Source organism: Melitaea cinxia, chromosome 20 (genome assembly GCF_905220565.1).
Source record: "Melitaea cinxia chromosome 20, ilMelCinx1.1, whole genome shotgun sequence".
In the NCBI taxonomy this organism is placed as follows: Eukaryota; Metazoa; Arthropoda; class Insecta; order Lepidoptera; family Nymphalidae; genus Melitaea; species Melitaea cinxia.
In genome coordinates this window covers 6,080,282-6,100,966 of record NC_059413.1, presented here as the reverse complement: position 1 = coordinate 6,100,966, position 20,685 = coordinate 6,080,282, and the positions used below count along the sequence as shown (strand labels likewise).

General features: G+C 33.1%; 1 long non-coding RNA gene across 1 annotated transcript; it reads right to left on the bottom strand.

Annotated features, from left to right (window-relative positions):
* Positions 1-807: 807 nt before the first annotated feature.
* Positions 808-19,681, bottom strand: LOC123663479. The gene is made up of 3 exons (XR_006744668.1): positions 19,598-19,681; positions 1,398-1,401; positions 808-819 (listed from the first exon to the last, which is right to left on the bottom strand). It is a non-coding gene; the product is annotated as an uncharacterized LOC123663479 (long non-coding RNA).
* Positions 19,682-20,685: the final 1,004 nt, after the last annotated feature.

Below are 20,685 nucleotides of genomic sequence, written 5' to 3'. Positions count from 1 at the left end.
TCAAAAAAATTAAAATAATAATATTCCTTAATTTAATACCAATTAAAAAAATTGTACTACCTATACATATACAATTGGTCATTTCTAATTGTTACAATAAAAGTGGTTCGTAATTTATTTTTCTGAAAAAACTGTTCATAAAAGTATTTAATGAATTCATTTATTTATTTTACACAAACAACATTACAAATCAATAAATGTATTTTTTCGATTCTTTTCTTATATGTACAACAGATATATATATACAGCAATGTAATGTACGTAGTAAAGATACTGTGAATTTATTTTTTTAAAATCATTAATGTGAATAATGAAACCTTAGTTATTGGAGCATAAAAACTGAAAACACGTTTTCTCAGTTACAGTGGGAGTAGGCTGTCGTATTGTTTTGTTCAGTACCTACTTAAACTTTATTTTGGTTTTCGGAGCAAACGAACCCGTCTTATAAGTACCGTTAATATTTTATATTACCTAGTGGTTACACATTGTTTATATATTTGATTAATGTTAGGAAGTGCTATAACAAGGTGTCGTCAGTATTTTTATTTTTCAAGACCTCAAAAAACAAGTTAAGTATAACTATTTTAATATATTGATATTTTTGTTCAAAATAAACTATAAACAAGAACACATTAAATATTATAAAAAAAGTTAACTACAAAACACCGTGGTCTATTTTAGAGGTAAAAAACACAAAACACACACAAGTTCACTCAAATTATTATTTTTTAGAAATATGTGCATAATACAGTGAAACTTTGGGAGGCCTATGTTCAGCAGTAAACTGCAATAGTCTGAACTGACTGACTGACAGTGAAACTTACAATGCCAGATGCTTCTATGAATTTAGTAACCAAATGAAAATGCAAGTGTTTACTATTTAGAAATTAAGCCTATTTACAGCTTTTTATTCATATTTTAAAATTGAAAGATCAAGAACAAACAGATCAAACTCTAATTCGAATGTATCTCCCGTATTTAGAATTGAATGTGAGGTTAAACACAAAGAAACTACTCTATTTGGTATAAGTATGTTTTCGAATCGTCTAGAACACTACTTTAAAGAACTATTTTCATATCATTACAGACGAAAGTTCTGACGGAACGAATGCAGAAAGTGTTTGTCAACCCACATAGTTTCCGTCAATTGCTCTTGTCTCAAAGGCGCTCTTCCATTCAAACAATCTGAAGAGTCTATCCGACAGGATTTAAAAGTATAATGTTTTGTGCATGCATAATAATATGAAATTAAGACTTCCTAGTTAGTACTACATTCGATATTGAAATTTAAAGTCTGAAAACGTTTTCTTACTTATTATTTTTTTTGTGATTTTTTGTACTTCAAGATTAATAAATAATATATACATGCCTGACAAGTATTGGTTAGTAGTACCTACGAACCTTCAACGTCAGGAGCAGCGCAATCGTATAGCTGACCGCAGTACATCTGAGGAACTTTATCGTGCTTGCTACAGGAACACAACACAAATTCAGAAAAGTATTATTTGGCTCTGGGACATTATGTAAGTTTTATCTATTTATTTATTTTATAGAAAGTCATCACAGTGTACAATGGTTCAAAAAAATAAAACAATAAAAATTACAGATGTTACAGATTCGTCGATGTAAAGCGACGATTATGGGTTTGATTCCCGCTCAGGGCAAAAGTATGTATGTGTATTTGATGTGAATATAGCAACAAAAAACGTACATGTCAAACACAACAGATAATATCGTAATAATAATAATATAAATCATCATAAAAATAATAAATAATACACAACAGTTCAAAATTAGAAAGTTTGCCAGAATTGAACCAAAATCCATCAAAATATAACCTCCTGCGGCCCAGTTTAATAGAGGGGACTTCCGAGGATGTCTTAATATTAGAACTAATTAATAAAGTACTGAACGCCCAGACCAAAAATTGTTTGTATCTGGTTAATCCCATTATTTACAGGTGTCATATTTTAGGGCTATTATAGTATTGATTTAAGCTTGTCAGACAAAAAGAAAAAATACCAAAATCTTTTGTTCTTTATTTATCACATTGGGTTGTTACATTAACTTTAAAGCCAACTGAACAGTCTTAAAAATCTTATGTAAACTTAGTATTTAAACACTTAAAACTAGTACAGATCAACAAAATAAACTTTTAGCTGCATAGAAGTTGTAATAATTAGTTATCTTTCACAAAAATAACTCAATAATCACATTTAAAAAAGAAAAAAATTAAATTTAAATTAACTTAACAATGTTATTTAGACCATTTATGTTTCATTATTAGCCTTCTTTTGCAAAAAAAAATATCAAAAACTCCACAGCGAATAGGAATCTAAACAAAAAATAAAAAAAATTGCACAATAACAATACTGCTATTTAACATAATTAGTCTATTTTTTAACTGACTTCAAAAAAGGAGAAGGTTACGCAATTCGACCGTATATATATATATATATGTTCGGGGATAACTCCGTCGTTTATGAACCGATTTTGTAATTCTTGTTTCATTGAAAAGGAGATATCTCTAGTTTGGTACCATGATAAGGAAACCAGGCTCTGATGATGGGATCCCAGAGAAATCGAAGGAAACTCTCGAAAAGCCGCATAACTTTTTACTGGGTGTACCGATTTTGGTGATTTTTAATTTAATCGAAAGCCGATGTTTATCGTTTAAATTTCATCGAGATCTGATTACAACTTTAGGAGTAATCTTTGATAATGCGTATAAAAAATGTTCAATTTTATTAACAATATTTGTAACTATAATACTTGACAATCTTTTAGCGCTGTAAAAAAGAAAATATATGTGCCTGATGACCTAATACTATTACAAATTAAACTATTAGGTACAAAAATAATTATCCCGTTCTTTTTTTCTATATCACACGAATGCCAAACCTTATTATTATGAACGAGATGCAACACCATTAAAAAAAGCAATTTATATTATACCCGCCCGGCGTACTAGTACTAGTACAAAAAAATTATCATCAAAAACACATGTCGAAAATGTCGTCATTACGGTAAACTAACAATTGTTACGCATTATTTAATTCTTTATCTCTAAAACAATAAAAAATACAGTTAGTATTAGCTAAAGATTCTAAAGATATTTACAAGTTAAAGTAACCTCTTTTCGTTACACGCGTCATTGCCACGACGTTTGGTGACAGAAGACCGAAGATACCCCTTCCCGGTCCCTTTATGGAGTGCTGCCATAATGCCTAATATATCCACAAACTAACCGACAGCGAAAACATGACATGGCGCGTAATTTAAACATACCAGGTGTCAGTAAATATTTTGTTCTAGTATTATCACAGTGGGCCATTACTCCAAGTCTCTGTTTTCATACTTGGGCCTTCACTGCAAACTGATTTTGTCCTAGTATTATCACTTTGAACCCCAGGAGGATAAGTCTAAAGGCTAAAATATAAAAATGTTGCTGTTTGGGAAAATAGCTAGCATGAATGAGACATGATGGACGCGTTTACTGTTACATTATACTATTTTTTTTTGTGTTACTATATTACGATTATTAGGCGTTATACATATATGATTGAAATATATTAATATAAAGATATGCAGAAGAACTCGATCTTCATCACTAGATTGATAAAAAAAATGTTAGGATGTGTAACACCTCAGTCCTGCCGTGACCATTGCAACAAATGCTGCAATGCTCACGGCAAATACTGCAATGGTTATCCGAAACGTCGGGCATGTAGAAAACTTATTTGTTTCATTAAATAGATCAAGAGTAGTAAATAAAGTTGCAAAAGTCTGCTAACTTAGATTAGATATTGATAAAAACAGAAATTCAATACGATTTTATATGAACTTTTTCAACTGACGACAGACAAAACTTTCAAGATCTTCCATTTTTTTTTAAAGTACTTAAAGTAAAAGTACATACTGAATTGTATTTAATGAAATCACAATTAGTGTACTTCTAAACCATACTGGTTATGTGAAAGAACACGTAAATCTTTAAAAGACGATTGAAGGTCCAAATTCGGCTTAAGCTACTGAATATATTTTTAAAAATTAATACACCCGTATTGATGTACGAATGTACTTTTTTATTAACCGACTTCCAAAAAGGAGGAGGTTATTCAATTCGACCGTGTATATATATATATATATTTGTGTATGTTCGGAGATAACTCCGTCGTTTATGAACCGATTTTGATCATTCTTTTTTTATTGGAAAGGAAATAGCCCTAGTTTGGTACCATGATATAGAAACCAGGATCTGATGATTAAATCTCAGAGAAATCGAGGGAAACTATCAAAAATCCGCATAACTTTTTACTGGGTGTACCGATTTTATTGATTTTTAATTTAATCGAAAACCGATGTTTATCACGTGGTCACATTTAAATTTCATCGAGATCTGATTACAACTTTTGGAGTAATCTTCGATAATGCGTATTTACTTGACTATTTTTTCGTCTACATACGTTGTTATTACCTGTCGATATAATTGAAGTCGGTTGTTCTTCGTTAGCCTGCAAACACAATTATTATCCAAATAAAAAACTTATTTACATTTGTTTTTACAACAGTATTGGTGAAGTGGGATGAGTGCAGTTGCTTAGTAAAGTAGTTTGCCAAATTCACTTCTCGTTCTGAGCAGATATTTGTATTTGTACCACCACGCAAGAGGGTTAGACCGATAATTATCGTAGACAAATGAGAGTCGATATCGTTCCTCATAGCAAGGGAATTGCATGCAGCGTAATGGGCTGAACTTCATACATTCTCCTGTATGGCGAAGTTTTGTCTAGAAGATCGAATGAGTGATTTACAGGCTTATATATTTTAGTTCAGTACTTTTTTTAATAACAATAATAACAATATTTTATTTAAAAAAAGGACGTTACCAAGAAAGTAAAAATAAGTACTTAATTCTCAGTCAAAGGTGAAGCTAAGGACTTACAAGGTAATATTATATCCGCCAACCTCGGAAGCAGAGACTCAGCTTTCATAGAATGAAAATTCGTATGCAAAACTAATTAAGACATTTCACAACACGCTTTAGAGAGAAGCACGAAAAACGCTCCACGATATTATTACTCTTAAACAAGTTAACAGACATTAACTCTTTCATTAAATTTTGATAAAAGACAAGAGATTTCTTACTTTTAAACAGGTTTACTTAACGGAGATTAACTCGCAGGTGTTGACTTTTGATGAGATACATAACGTACTTATATTAACAATATGTAACATTTCTTATATTTTATTATGTTAATGGGGCTAATTAAATGCTGTTTGTAAAATATGTACAGCATTACACATCGCTATTGAGCAACAGTTATCACGTAATGTTGTGATAACTGTCGTAATTTGCAATTTAGATTTTGTATTATACATACTAACTGACCCGGTAAACATTGTTTTGCCAATAAACTATTTACTGTAAGTGTGCGGGGATTTACTTATAATCGAAAGCGTTGTAGACAATGAAAGTATGCTTTATTTAGTGCACAGAAAAATTAAAATAATACGTATAACAGTCACTGCTACGATCGATACACAAATAAAACCACAAAAAAAAAATGGCCGAAAACGGTATAGTGAGTAAGACAGGAGATCGGCTTCATTCTCACCCCTACTCCGTGATGTTTGCTGGATGAGAGGTGACAATGGTAGACATCTAGCGGGGATAACTGATCGATTGATAGTTATCGACCGGCGAAGTCAGGAGATCAAACTGAAAAGAGAGAAAGAGAAAACAGAGGTCCTAGCCTTCCGTGATCCGGAACGTCTATAGTAGTCGGAGGTACTTCTATCACCGTTGGGTCGACGATGAAGTACCTGGGAATCGTTCTCGACAGTCGATGGAAGTTCGACGAGCACTTCCGGTGGCTAGCTCCGAAGCTTCTGGCCACTGCTGGGGCACTCGGACGTCTCCTGCCAAACCTCGAAAGGCCTGGCGACAAATGTAGACGCCTTTACGTCGGAGTTGTGCGCTCGATGGCGCTTTATGGTGCACCGATTTGGGCGGACGCATTCTGCGCCAGAAATGTGCCATTGCTGCGACGGCCGCAGCGTGCTATCGCTCTGCGAGCCGCTCGAGCGTACCGTACCGTGCCCTACACCGCATCTCCGTGGGACTTGGAAGCTGAAGTCCTCGCAACTGTCTTCTAGCGCATGACGGAAGCGCGCCTGAGAGAGGAACCATCTCTTCCGCAAGAGGTCGTGCGATGGAGGAGAGTTGCTCGTGACAAACTCTTCCGGAAGTGGTCAGCCATCCTTGAGAATTCAGAGGTGAGTCGGGAGCTAGTGGCGGCGATTCGGCTCTGCCTGCGTGAATGGGTTGAAAGGAGACACGGTGCGGTGTCGTTCCACTTGGCACAGGTATTGACTGGGCATGGCTGCTTCGGTCGCTACCTGTGCCGAGTGCTGGGGCGGGAGCCAACGTCGGAGTGTCATCACTGCGACGTCGGCGCCGAGGACACGGCGGAGCACACACGCGCGGACTGTCCAGCGTGGAGTGAAGAGCGTGCCGCCTTATCGGCAGTTGTTGGGCTGGATCTCTCGCTATCGGCTTTAATTAGGACTATGGTCGGCAGTGAGGAAAAATGGATAGCAGTTTCCTCCTTCTGCAATTCCATTATACTGCAGAAGGAAGCGGCAGAACGGGATCGAGAACAAGATCCAAACTCGCTCCTGATTCGTCGCGGAAGGTGCGGTCAGCGACACCGGGCCTACCTGGCCAATCTGCCGCCGTAACGCCGGACCAGTGGGCGATAGATCGGGGTATGTATCGTCCTCATTGCACGGTCCTGAGGAGGGAGGCGACCTTAGTGTTCGAGGGAGCCTCTCAGGAGTTACGAATCGCGTCGAGCTTGTAAAGCAATCGCTAGCGGTATCGCGGAAGTGCAACTGCGTCCCTGTGATTCCGCCCAGGCGTGTCGAATGAACACCCCAGAGGTTTTAGTCCGTGCGACTCGGACATACCCTCAAGCTCCCCCGGGCTGTAGGCATCCGTTGAGGATTTCCTCTGAGTAAAAAAAAAGGAGATCAAACTGAAGTGAGACAAAAAAAAACATAATTAAAGGAAATTATTAAATATAATAAAAAAAAATTGCAATGGAAAAATAGAAGTTGATCTTAGAGAGGAGGAAAATTAAGAGTAATATAAATTATTTTATACTAAGTCATGACAAAATAAAAATAAAAATCTTGCCAAAAACATTAAAGTTTATAATCAACAAATATCGATCGTAGAGGGTTGAAAATTTAGGGTTGTATGTATTTTTTTATCGCTTCAGCCTGTAATATATCCCACTACTGGGCATAGGCCTCTTTCCCCATTTAAGGTTAAAGATCTTTATTTTCTCATTTAAAACCATACAGTCATTTGCATGAGAAATAACATTATATGACAGATTTAGTTACAGTCCAGTACGTAGGTGGCAGTGGTCTGTGATTTTTTAAATCGTACAACCAACGCGTGTAAAAAATTGCAAAAGGCGAAAAGAGAAAGAATTAAAGATAAAATAATGATAAAAGAAATCCGTAGTCAAACCGTATCGTTTTGTGTGATGTATTCTTTAAGTCTCCGTTTGAAAACAGTGATCGAGTCTGCGACCTTTACATGATCTGGCAAGTTATTGAATAGCTGTGCTCCTTCAAATGTTATTGCTCTTTTCCCATAATTGGTTCTAGTTTTAGGTGTGACTAGCTTGTTGTGTCGTCTGAGTGAGTATCTTGGCATTTCATTGTATCTAATAAATTTAATTTGAGTGTGAGTTTTTTTAGTAAGGATTTTATAAATCAAGACAAGAGTATTGAAATGATACAATTGGTAGATATTCATTATATTTGTTTCCTTATAGATTATATCAGTGCTAGTAGTGAAATCGTAGTTGAAGAGAACCTTTACTATTTTATTTTGAAGTACTTGCAATTCTTTAAGTCTAGTTTTGGGTGCACTTCCCCATAATTCAATAAGGTAGGAAAAATGGGATTTTACGTACGAATTGTAGATCATAAAACGAATTTCCCGTGTTAAACATCCTATACTATGTCTTATTGCTCCCAAAAAAGATGAGAACTTTGATTTTATATAATTTATCTGTATTTTCCAATTTAAATTTTTGTCGATTCTAAGGCCGAGGTACGTTTCTGAGTTTTTTTTCGTTCAAAGGTTGACTGTCTAATGTTAGTTTATTGAAGGTTGGTATAATTTTATTTTTAGCTTTAAATATGCAATAGCAGGTTTTAGATACATTTATGGTAAGTAAATTAGATTGAAACCAATTAAACAGCAGATTGAGATCATTTAGGAGAAGGATCAGAGCTTAATCCACCACGCTGCTCCAATGCGGGTTGGCGGATATATTCCCTACAATAAGTAACTACAATGAGTAATTTTTTAATGTTGTATCATAAAAAAATAATAATTTATCTAAAAATTAAAAAAAAATAGGGGTGGACTACCATTAGCATTTAGGGGGATGAAAAATAGATGTTGTTCGATTCTCTGACCTATTCAATGTGCACACAAAATTTCATGAGAATTGTTCAAGCCGTTTCGGAGGAGTTTAACTACAAACACCGCGACACGAGAATTTTATATATTAGATATACAATTAGGACATTAAACAACACTTTTACGTCTTAATATTTGCATACTTCTAACTGCTGCTACTGTGTCGTGTCCTATACCCAAAAGTTATCTGGAAGATATCGCTCTTTAGCGATAATATCACCTTTGTATATCTGGTTCTGCATCTTTGTACATTCTAATTTATATTTGTCTGTGCGGCTATCTTTCTTATATATAAAAATGAATCGCAAAATGTGTTGCTAAGCGCAAAACTCGAGAACGGTTGGACCAATTTCGCTAATTCTTTTTTTAAAATGTTCCTTGAAGTACGAGGATGGTTCTTAGGGAGAGAAAAATTCTAAAAAAAAAAAAATTTAAATTTCCTGAAAAGGTCTAAAAACAACACTTTTCTATACTCCCATACAAAAGATTTGTGATAATACTTAAAAGTCAATTTGAACTTTAATACCATACGATAAAGTTTGTGTTAGGCGATACGAAGTTCGCCGGGTCACCTAGTAAAGAATAAATATATTAATTAATATGTACCAACTTGACCTGCTGAGTCACATTTTGTTATACAACCTTTTATTGATTTATGTCATGTAATGTATTACGTAAAGGGATTTCCCCACATGAAAATGTGCCATATGGTCACGGTGAGCAATAATCAACCAATAATAATATGTTGCTTGATTAATGTTATCAAATGCCACGCTATCGTATTCTATAGTGATGCGCTATATAAGGTAACTCTGGTGTGGTGGAATGCACCCATAGTAATCACGGCGCAGATTTACTTACGTTAATAAGAAAATGTGATCGCCAATTTTTACCTGAAACAAAAGATTTAAGTTTAATATCAAGTTACCAGCGAAACCCGTGCGAATAAATCGCACTAAATAAATAAAAAAGTTACCGACCGTCAATCATGTTGACGTTGTTTCAAAATTAAAGCCGTCATATATATAATTTTACAGCAGCAATGCGCTTGCAATGCTTTTGGTGTTGCAAGCACATTGCTGTAAGCTACGGTAATCGCTTACCATCAGGTGAGCCGTACGCATATTTGACGATAGCTGTATTAAAAAAAGTCGCGAATACGTTTTTCATGCCTTATCATGTTATTATTATTATCGACTGAGTAACTAATTAATTATAATTATAGCTATTCTAATCTTATACTTGGTAAAAGCGAAGTAAAATATTCAAAAAGATTTAACACTGACTCATTGCTTATCCTACGAAGAAAAAGACCGGTTTATTTGTCAAACGGATAAAGTAAATTGGAAAACGGGAAATACTACCCAATGGGCTTCTTTACAATTCGATTATAATTGAAGTAATATTATTTTTAAAGCTATGATTATTTTCTTTCGTGAAAATAGTATGAATATAGTAATCTTGTTTTACGAATACTACATTACTTGTTTTGAAATGAAATAGAATTGTTGTTGTTGATGTAGGGTACAGGAAGAAATATCGTGCTCTAAATTTGGAAAGAGGCAAAAACGAAGAGAGGAGTAAACGAAAAAATAGTCAAGTAAATACGCATTATCAAAGATTACTCCAAAAGTTGTAATCAGATTTCGATAAAATTTAGATTTGACCACATGATAAACACCGGCTTTAGCTAAATAACACTGCTTTCAACCAGTGTTATTTAGCTGTGTTCTTGTTGGTGAGTAAGGTGTCTAGAGCTCCTGGGGAAATTTGGGGATAGAGTCCGCTACGTGCTTGCGATGCTTCTGGTGTTGCAGATGTCTATAAGCTACGATAATCGATTACCATCAGATTAGCCGTACGTTTGTTTACCGACCTATTTTCATTGGAAAAAAATACCATCCCTGTAGAAATTGAAAGCTAGTAAATAAGCAATTAGCATCCATATTTTCCGTGTTAATTTAAGAAAATATATCAATATTATTATTAATAATCATCCTAAACATAAAGTACAAATGAACGTACGTAAGAAATAGAAAACAGACAATCTTACAAAAATTTTAAATGAGTATCAGTATTTATAAAAAAAAATACCGTCTTGCTCAACGTAAACTTTTCAAATTTTTAACACTATATTTCTAAAAGATTATAGATAAATATACAGCGGTAACGAAATTCTTATATTCAATCGACGGTATCATCAGTCGAGTCGTCCATTAGTCAAGTTCGTTAATTAGGTAACTATCTTTCAAAAAATTCACGAATTTTCCCTCATTATTTATATCGTTAAAGTATCTTTAATTTTCAGATATTTAATTAATCTTTCTTCAAATGTTTGTTTGAAAACAAACTACTTCGAATTACATCGACAAGTAATACAACGTGATTGGTCGAAAAAATAATCAATTAATAAGTATAACTCAAAAAGAACTGTATTGAGAACCTCCTCATTTTTAAGTTGGTTAACAAATAAAATAATTCTACTTAATAATCAGAACACATAAAAAATTAAGAAAAATTATGCATTGTTAACTTAATGTCTCACTAAAGCACACTTATGCCATTGAAGTATTTAGTAAATGTTGTATTGTGTTAAAAAAAAATATTTATGAGGAAATTTCATCCTGATATTCCCACAAATTCTACGATTTCCTTTTTTCCTGACATATATACACCAGTGAAACTGCTGAGAAAATTCTATTTGAGCAACATAATTTATTATAAAAATATTTATAGCGTCATTGTATTTATCATCGATAACTGGTAGTTATTATTTTAACATAATAAAGAATCTCCAAAGGTCGGTATTGAGTTTCGTTTCAAACCAAGACAATATTAAATTATCAAGTGAAAGGTCTGCCAATGTGTTTTCCATTAAGATCTTTCTTTATTTTAGAATCTTGTTTCCCAATTGCCGTCTGTTTCCTTACCACACAATATCAATCCACAACGGAATCGATTACTTCTACTATTGTATTCGTGTCTTTGGACCTTATCATTTGTAACTGGGTCTGGTGGATTTATTTATTTACTAGCTGAGCCCCGCGGTTTCATTCGCGTAAATTTAAGAAAAATCGCACAAAGATTTTGAATTTTTCAGGAAATTAACTACCCAACACAAAGAATTATTCAATTTGTATTTTTTTTAATTTAAATTAATTTTATTTTTTATTTGTTTTATTAAAAACATTCCGTAAGCCTTAAAGGAACATACGAAAAAATAAATTAGCCGATTTAGTCGAGCCATTTTCGAGTTATCCGCTTTATATATATATATATATATATATATATATATATATATATATATTAAGGATAGTACACAGCATAGAAAAAGTTATAAAACAAACAAAAATGAAATATAATCATTAAGGCAAATTACGACAATCTACCCGTTTGAAAAAAAAATAAACGTAAAAAGTAATAAACGTCCAAATAAGAAAAGGAAAATCAACAAAACAACCAGTACGATAAAAGCGTAAAAAAAAAGCTTATTCTCATATTAAAATAATAAATACACTTGGGAAGTTTAAATTACAAACAATTGACTGTATATTTGGCAACTAACATAATGCCTTAATAATAATAAAGATTACATTAATATTTATGAAATAATATATATTTTAGATGTTATTTTGATTGTGTTTGTTAAGCAACTGTCATTTGACTTTTTTTTAGTTACGTTAACATCAGAAGGTTATAAGCTCGGCAGATGTATTCATCACATAATTATGTCAATATAAGTTCAACAATGACAGGGAGATTTTCTCAAAATATATGTACCAATTTTTTGTAATGTATTGTTAAAATGTATGCTTAGGTATTTTTTTTTTTGTATATATTGCCTATTTTTAATGCCAGTAATATCATATTAAGAATAATTATTTTATACCAATTATAAATATAGTGCTGTGTGGCTACGGCACTAAAGAATTTAGCCACCCCCTCTCTTCCCGTGGGTGTCGTAAGAGGCGACTAAGGGATAACAAGGTTCCACAACCACCTTGGAACTTAAGAAGCCGACCGATGGCGGGATAACCACCCAACTGCTGGCTTTGAAATACACAGGCCGAAGACGGGCAGCAGCGTCTTCGGTGCGACAAAACCAGTACTGCGGTCACCAACCCGCCTGCCCAGCGTGGTGACTATGGGCAAAACACATGAGTTCACGTTATTTTTGGCGTAAACTTGTGGAGGCCTATGTCCAGCAGTGGACTGTATAGGCTGTAATGATTTTATACCAAATATGATATACCAACATCTAGACCAAAAATAAATAGAAGATTATAAATGTGCGTAGGTACATCCCGGACTAGCGATGGATTTTGTACAGTTTTGAAGTAAAACACCGATTTGCTATTACAATAAAGAAATTTGATTAATTTGATATTTTTATTGAATTATTTAAACGTTTTACTAAATTTGATACACATAATTAAAATATTGAGTTGTATAATAGATAATAAACATTTTCCCAGCTCATTTCATGATCTAGCAGAAAAATAAACTAATTCTTACACAGCACTAAAATGTACTTTTAATTCGACATAATTAAAAAATAACAAGCCAACAAAAATTTAACTTCGTACAATGGTGACGGACACAAAGTTTTGTTTTAATGATGATCTAATTAAAATACTTTTAAAAAGCAGGCTTAAAAAATTTACTATGAGTTTAGTTTTTTTTTTTATTTGTATAAAAAAGTTCAGCAGACGTAATAAGGAGCAAGATACATACGTATGGAATCATGCAATACTCATCGACTCGTTGCCACTGGTGCATTATTAAAAAAAACATACATAAAAAATAATATTATAGATTGGAATTAGTTTAAATCTACTAATAAATGTAAGAACAAAACATTTCACGATCATGAGTCTGCCTATAACATCCCACTGCTGGGCATAAGCATTTTCCTCCATGCAGGAGAAGGAGCGGAGCTTAATCCACCACGCTGTTCCACTGCGGGTTTGCGAATATATTCCCTACTATGAGTAATGCTCGTTGTCAGGTGTATATGGTAAAAAATGGAATCAACAACTTAACGCGCTCTCCGCAGTGAGATTTGAAGACCCACAAGGACAGACATCCAAACCAAAAGAAATATTTATCCATCCCGAGCCGACATCGAACCCGCAATTCGCCGATGTTTAGGCGCGTACACGGCACATCTAAGAAGTTGTTAAAAACAAAACTTAAATTTAAAATGTAAATAAAATAAACAATTTAATTAATGTAGCAAGAAATGTAATTGTGTTAGCTTGCTTTAAATTTATAATCTTTTAATGAGAATAAACGATGCAAACAATGTTACTCATTAATTGGTGCTAATTGTTGAAGATTTATTGTTTATGCCCAGGATTATAAAAATCGAAAATTGAAGACCGTATTAAAACTTCTTTGATAGACTATAAAAGCGGGATACGATTCTTTTTTCAAATTTTGGAAATGTTTTAGACGGCCAAGTACTTTGACAAAGTGCTTAGCCGTCGTAAGTTGGAAATAGTGCAAAACTTAGAAATTTAAGAAAAAGAAAATTGCCAAAAACAGCTGAGTATTGAATGCAGAAATAGAATAAATACTTTACTAGAGCAGCGCAATAAACCTATTTTTGAACACGTGTTAGAAAAATGTTATATATTTCATAATATCTATCTAATACTATTAAACCAGCAATTCTTGTGTATATATATATATATATATATATATATTGTATATATATATATATATTGTGTATATATATATATATATATATATATATATATATATATATATATATATATATATATATATATATATATATATATATATATATATATATATATAATCTGAATCTCGGAAACGGCTCCAAGGATTTTCATAAAATTTAGTAGGTATATAGGAGGTTTCGGGGGAGATAAATCCACCTAGCTAGTATTCATTTTTACAAAATTTCGTTTTATCCCTGTTTTTGGGGAGTGAAAAAATATCGTTAGAATACGAAGGTAAACTTCGCATCTATCAATTTAGTTGCAATAGTTCGGTGGGAAATCGGCCGGTCGGGATCAACCGAGAAGATAATGGTTAAAATCCCCATGTCCCTGATCAATAATTTTTTCTTCTTTTTTTAATTGCATCTTTATTTTTTATTTAAATAGGCAGTTCTTATTTTTTATTATTATGTCGGTAAAATCGAAAAATATTATTCATATTTTATCATTATTATTTTTTAATTATTTTTTAGTTTTGTTTTCTTTTATATTTATTTATATTTTTTATTAGTGTCGGTAAAAAAAAATAGTATTCATCGAAAAGTAATACAATGTAGGTTACACGAAAAAATAGTCAAGACATACGCATTATCAAAGATCACTCTAAAAGTTGTAATCAGATCTCGATGAAATATGATCACACGATAAACATCGGCTTTCGATTAAGTTAAAAATCATCAAAAACGGTACACCCAGTAAAAAGTTATGCGGATTTTTGAGAGTTTCCCTCGATTTCTCTGGGATCCCATCATCAGATCCTGGATTCTTTATCATGGTACTACACCAGGGATATCTCCTTTCAAACAAAAAAAGAATTATCAAAATCTTTTCCTAAACGACGAAGTTATCCCCGAACATTCATATTATATATATTGAATTACAATATATATATATATATATATATATATATATATATATATATATATATATATATATATATATATATATATATATATATATATTGAAATGAATTAAAGTAATGAAGTAAGAATGAATTGAGTAACCTCCTCCTTTTTTGAAGTCGGTTAAAAAAGACTTCATCTATACTACTAATCCTTCACGATTTACTAAAAATACGGAGCTGAGCTCGGTCACCCAGGTACTTTAATTAATGAAAACAAGACGTCTTATATAATGACAATTGAACTTAAAAAGCCCTTAAATTTACTACGGAAGCTCGCCAAAATCCTCCTATAACAACAAAATAAATTAAAAGTAAAATACTTTTAAAAAAACAAGCTTTAATTTAAATACGCTAAAAAACTTTTTCTTTAAAACTTTTACTGTCAACATATGAAATAATTACACAATTTATATTTGTTTTCTTGTATTGTGGTCCTGTCGTGAGTAAGCTGACCAGAGCTCCTGAGGGAATTGGGGGTAAGGTCGGAAACGCGCTTGCAGTGTTTTTAGTTTTTTACTTTTAATTCATTTTTTACTTTTTAGTTATCGCCCGGATCGGACCCGATCAGATCGGTCCCGGATCGGACCGGTGTCTCAGTCTGGTATTCTCAGATACTATAGGAAAGCAGAAAAAACTCAATCCGCCATCTTTACAAGTCTGCCTTATTGGATTCAGAGTAACGTCACTTTATTTTTCGACCCCTACAACTAACCCTACTACTTTACCCTAAAGAAGGCCTTTCGTTTTATACCCATGTTGTAGGAGTGCACTAAAAATAAATAGTAAGCCATACATATTTGATTTAAAGTACTGTCACTTTATTTTTCGATCTCTTCTCAGCAAGCCCTTTCATTTGATACCCATATTATCTGTGCATTATTACTGCATATTGACTGCATTAAAAATAACCACTCATCCATCTTAGTGGTGGATCAAATAAAGAAGAAGAAGAAGAAAATTGTAACAAACAACACATACATTATAATTACAAATGAAATGAACTGTTCTGAATCCACCTGTAAACGTCCCACATCTGACCTATTCTTCAATACAAAAGCCTTTTGTCCAGTTAGAAGATCGTATAGAGCCTAATTCACCACCTAATTACTCTACCATGAATTACGACTTCTACAGAGTATCTATAATAACAAGCGTGATCGACGGCTTTACGGGTTACGCCACAAGTTTATAAAAAAGGTCTTATAACGAGTCGATTAATAAAATGTATTTTATGAATGATTACAAATTTTTACGAGACATATAAATGTACAGGAAAGCGTGAACTAATAGTTGACGTTGAAAATTTATACTTGAAACAAAAATCTGCTAACTTGAGCTAAAAAAAGAACTTTTACATTTCCCAAGGGGATAACGTAATACGTAAATATTTGATATGACGTGTCATCCTTCGTGATGACAAGTAAAATGAATACTAACGGTACATGCGTCGTATATATAAATATTATTTTCAATATGTATTCAAACTGTTCAGGATGTGACCTCGTTAACGGAGTCACCGAAGACAGCCAATATTCTGTGCAATCAATCGGATTTGAATTAGGTCGACTGTCTAACGTTCTGAGATTAAAAAATACAAGTATTAAAAAGACTCTTTTTAAATAGCTGATCTTAGACATAGGTCGATCAATAATATAAAAAATGTTGATTAATTAATTATTAGTAAAATAAAAAATTAAATAAAATGTATTTATAAATAATTGATAATATTTCATAGCACCATATGCCAGTCATTCTTTTTTTGACTTTTAGAAAATAAATATTATTTTATTTATTATAATTAAAATCTCCAATCTTAGTATTTGTACTCGATAGTGGATATTGTTCGAGGTGACACTAATTGTCACTTCTCTTTGTACACTTCCCTACCGCTTTCACTACGCTGTGTCCTATATGCCGTGTAATATGTTATTGTGTTGATTGTTGTTACACACACACACACACACACACACACACACACACACACACACACACACACACACACACACACACACACACACAGACATATATCGACGGGTCCTACGCATAAGGTCGTAACGTGTTTTTTGAGCAAAATTGTATTTTTGTGTCTTTCGAACAATAATAAACTGTATTTAACATTCCTGAAGTCAGAATATTAATGTCTTCTATAAATTATAAGTTTTTGAATCGCTAATAGTCTTAACATTTAAACATTACCGCGCATAAGGTCGCGCTGCTAGTTACAACGATATGCTTCGATCTATTGGAGAGTGACCGGGTCATTAAGAGCATAGTACCGACGTCGTATGACATGATCGGAGTCTCCATTTTTAATGTTCAAAATAATATTGCTTGTAAGTCGAATTTCTTTGTAGTTTTTGATTAATTTTAATTACTAACACTTATGCGATTATAAACCAATGAAATGAGTAATATATACGTTCGTCAAAATTTTTAAAATTAGACTTAAATAAGCATAACCCAAGCAGTAAAATAGTAACGACTGGTGACAATCTTGGAAATGGTAAGTTTTATCGAATATTCCTTTTTTTATTAATAAATGTAGTTAATTATCTATATAAAATTATCAAACGAATAAACTATATTAGTTATAGATAGTGTTTAATAGGGCTTGACGAAAAATAATACGGTCCGGCGCATAACATCGGTTTGGCCATGTTACGACTGTATGCGCCGTAGACCACCACTAGCAATGTGCCAGGTACGACTTTATACTGCGCTACAGTTTTATTCTAGAAGTCGTAACTTATACTTACGACCATATGCTTGGTTATAATTTCAGGATAATTAAGCGCACAAAGTCGTATCACAGTCATAAGACTTTATGCTTTGTTTGGAAATAAAGATACGATTTTTTGCTTTTTCAATAAAGCTTATAAATCCATTTTTAATGACATTTTAGTTCAATTACAATTGGATAATTAATATAACGATTGTGCTTGTATAAAATGAGATTTTTGATTTCAAAATCACCGACGCCACTTGAAGCTGAACACCAGTGGGATTTGTACAAGACGATGTTCGGTCAATCTTTTAATTACGATTGACGATTCAATCATACCGAACTAGGATATACTAAGTATCCTTCTACGTTAAATGCTGTGTCTAGACGAAAGAAATCGATTAAGTATTGCTTACCTCTTATTGAGTCCAACTCTGACGTTCCTAATAAGGTGTTGATCTGCAAGACAATGTTTCTTAATACACTCTCCATAGGAGAGAGAACAGTCCAAATGGTGCTTGGGTGGTGGGTCTATTTCTCCTAATCGGCATGGTGGTACCAAAACTATTGTCATTGAAATGAAACAGGAAGTTTTAAAGTATGTCAAAACGTTTTAGCCCATTGAATCCAATTATGTGCACAAAGATTCTACTAAATTTACCTAGACAGTGACCTTACATTCACAAAAATGTTTTCTTTATATAATGAGTGGTGTGCTACTGAAAATATAACGAAGAAAGCGACAACGCTAAGATAGTATCGTAATACAATAAAACAAAACTTTATTAATACCTCATTTCATAAACTGAAAAAGTATATCTTTAACGAATGCCATATATACTACACAAATAAAAATACAATGACTGAAGAAGATAAACAAAAACAAGAAAATACACAAGAAACCAGACTAAGACTAGAGAAATGAAAGAGAATGATAAAAAAGAAGCTATAGAGAGTGAAGGAAGAATAGTTATCGCGTGTTTTGATTATCAAAAGATTTAGAACTGTCCCCATGGCAATGTATGTTTATTTCATCATAAAGAAATTTGTTAATTTATAATATTACTGATTTTGATCTTGCTCGTTGTGCAGGTTATAGTTATATGTGGCCTGAGATTAATGGCAAACACGGGACATCGGGACATGTGAAGTAGCAATCTGTTTATCTAAGTTTATTGAAATTTGATGGTGCCAAGGAATTCAGGTTTTAGTCCAACAGTTGTGTCGGTCAAAACAGAAATTATAGCTTTATATACTTATGTAGCAAGAACGTATGGTAAATGGTAATAACAATATTTCATAGGTTTTTAGAGGGTAAGTATATACAAATCGAAGCGAATTCCGTTTACGCTTTGATTGAGAAAAATGCCAAAAATAAGCTTATATATAACCCTGCGCAATGGTTTGATTTATTTATTTTATACTTTGTTGTACACCACAAATATATTACAAACAAAGCAGATAGTGAAGTACAATGGGCGGACTTATGGCTAATTAGCCATTTCTTCCAGACAACCCAGACTTAAAAAGGAAACTTATTATCAAAATTGGGTAGGTGGTGTAGATGTATAATAAACTTACATACAAATTTCTACATTCTAATACTTATAGAAAATACACAAATAAATAAAAAGAAGAATAAAAATATAATAATATAATTATATTCTATCATAAACTAATAAAGTATGTAAGCAATTCGTTAATAATAAGATAACACCGGCACACAAAAAAAATGAAGTGGAATGTGCATTTGACCGGACCTACTTATGGGTACGTATTTTGGTCCGCTGAATCCGAATTTGAGGTCAGTTTGACCTGTACACCCTCAGAATTTCGATAAAACTTAAAAAAACCGTAAAAATGATGAAAATCGACAGTTTTAATGATGTAAAAAATTTTTTAGAACTAAACTAAGAGTGATTTTTGTGTATTTCGATCCGCTGAATATGTGTCGAAACTTTATTGAGACCATGGGCTGCTTTAAATGGAAAAAAATCGCAGAAAACCCTCGAAAATTCCAAAAATAATTTCTCACTTTTGTTTTTGACTTTTGAAGGCTTAATTGCTTGTGCCTGTAACCAGGGCACCTCCACGTGGTGACGGTGGACAACAGAACCATCTGGCAGAGTCCCTGGGTAAACGGCGTGTGTGCCGTCATGGCAGGTACAAGTGATAAGTACTTTACGATGCAGGGAGTCGGAACCCCAGTATCGGCGTCTGGTCAGAGTGAGAAAGCAGGCTCGCAGGCGTCGTCATCAAGCGACTGCAGCTCTTTAGAAGTGGGCAACTTGGCTACTGGAGAGTATACTATTACAAGAAGTAATTCTCATCTGTGTAATAAAAATCCTGATTCATTTTGTTACATTTGTGGCGAATTCAATTTGGAAAGGAATCGAAGATCGTTATCTGATAAGATCAAACAAATTTATGAAGAATGTTTTGGTCTCCAAATTACTAATTTGGATTCAGCGTGGGTTCCACATAAGATTTGTAGTCGATGTAACATGATGTTAACCCGGTGGGAAAAAAAACATTTTTACGGTTTTATTCATCATTTTTACGGTTTTTTTAAGTTTTCTCGAAATTCTGAGGGTGTACAGGTCAAACTGACCTCAAATTCGGATTCAGCGGACCAAAATACGTACCCGTAAGTAGGTCCGGTCAAATGCACATTCCACTTCATTTTTTTTGTGTGCCGGTGTAATAATTTTTAACGTGTTTTTTAAAAGTCAATAGCGATTTAGCCTCCCTTATGGCTAAGGGCAGACTATTCCATAACTTAATAGCCTGAACAGTAAAACAC